General features: G+C 46.1%; 1 pseudogene; it reads left to right on the plus strand.

Annotated features, from left to right (window-relative positions):
* The first annotated feature begins 354 nt into the window (after window positions 1–354).
* LOC102843730 lies at window positions 355–1,637 on the plus strand (annotated as a pseudogene).
* The last annotated feature ends 296 nt before the right edge of the window (window positions 1,638–1,933 follow it).

Genomic DNA, 1,933 nt, shown 5'->3' on the forward strand with positions numbered 1-1,933 from the left:
GAATTGGACCTCTGTACCAAGAAAACGAAGATTCTCACAACCAGGCCAATTGGCAGCACCATGATAGAAGAAGAGATTGAGATTGTTAATAATTTCACCTTGTTAGGTTCCACAATCAGACACCAGCAGTCAAAAAACCAAAAGACAAATTGGAAAGACATTAGGAAAATCTGCTGTCAGGACCTCTCCGGAGTGTCAAAGAGCAACGATGTCAGTCTAGACACTAAAGTGGTGCCTGATCCAGGGCATGATATTCACAATTACTCATTATGCATCAGAGAACTGAATAACGGCCAAAAATAACAGAAGAATCTATGCTTTTTAGTTGTGGTGCCGCAGAAGAGTATTCCTATAATGTGGACTGTCAAGAGAACTAAAGAATATTTCTTAGAAAAGGAGAAACCGAGCCCTCTCCACCGCCCAGCCACCAACTCAGCCCACACGTGGGTTTCCCGCACATCCGCCTGGCTCCCCCATCTCCACTCTGAGGTCGGCCTCTCTTTGCCATTTAAGGCCCCTCCCCTCCCTGGTGCGGTGCCAGCGAGTCCAGAAGCTGCAGCTGCAGAGTCAGGATTTTGCCGCCTCTTGGCCTCTTGTGGCCAACACCTACCCCACGTGCAATCCCGGGACCTTCCTCATCCAAATCCAGTACAGCTGATTCAGAATCTTCTTAAGGAAGAACAGACCCCCCAGAATAAGATTACAGTTGTTGGAGTTGGTGCTGTTGGCATGGCCTGTGCTATCAGTACTCTAATGAAGGACTTGGCAGATGAACTTGCACTTATTGATGTCATGGAAGACAAATGAAAAGGAAAGATGATGGATCTCCAACGTGGCAGCCTTTTTCTTAGAACCTCAAAAAGTGTGTCTGACAAAGACTACAATGTAACTACAAATTCCAAGGTGGTTATTATCCCAACGGGGACACGTCAGCGGGAGCGGGAAAGCCGTCTTAATTTGGTCCAGTAAAGTGGACTTTAAATTCATCATTCCTAATGGTGTAAAGTACAGCCCGAAACGCAAGCTGCTTGTTGTTTGTAATCCAGGTGATTTCCTTATCTATGTAGCTTGGAAGATCAGTGGCTTTCCCAAAAACTGTGTTATTGGCAGTCGATGCAATATGGATTCAGGGAGGTTCCGTTACCTAATGGGGGAGAGGCTGGAAGTTCATGCATTGAGCTGCCATGGCTGGGTTCTTGGGGAGCATGGAGACTCTAGTGTGTCTGTGTGGAGTGAAGTGAATGTGGCTGGTGTCTCTCTGAAAAATCTGCATCCTGAATTAGGTACTGATTCAGATAAGGAACAGTGGAAAGAGGTTCCCAACAAGGTGGTTGACAGTGCCTACGAGGTGATCAAACTGAAAGGCTGTACCTCCTGGGCCATTGGACTGTCAGTGGCAGATCTGGCTGAAAGTGATGAGGAAGAATCTTACGCGGGTACATCCAATTTCTGCCATAATTAAAGGTATTTAAGGAATTAAAGATGATGTCTTCCTTAGTGTTCGTCCCTTGCACCTTGGGGCAGAATGGAATCTTAGATGTCATGAAGGTGAACGTGACACTGACTTCTGAGGAAGAGGCCCTCTGAAGAAGAGTGCAGATACACTTTGGGGAATCCAAAAAGAGCTGCAGTTTTAAAGTCTTCTGTTGTACCATTTCACCATCTAGGCTACAAAAGGATTTTAGGTGGTCATTGTGCATATTGTCCTTTTTATGCAGTCTGTGATTAAAGCAGTAAAATGTTGTTGTTGTTATTGTTATATGCCGTCGAGTCGTTTGTGACTCATAGCGACGCTATGTACAACAGCCCTAAACCGTGCTCTATCCTGTGCCAGTCTCATTACCTCTGACACACCCATCCCGATTACCCCACTCACTGAATCAATCCACCTCATAGAGGGTCTTCCCCTCCTGCGCTGTCCCTCCACTCTACC

This window comes from Elephantulus edwardii, unplaced genomic scaffold, assembly GCF_000299155.1.
Source record: "Elephantulus edwardii isolate Elephantulus edwardi_28Jun2011 unplaced genomic scaffold, EleEdw1.0 scaffold00173, whole genome shotgun sequence".
Classification (NCBI taxonomy): domain Eukaryota; kingdom Metazoa; phylum Chordata; class Mammalia; order Macroscelidea; family Macroscelididae; genus Elephantulus; species Elephantulus edwardii.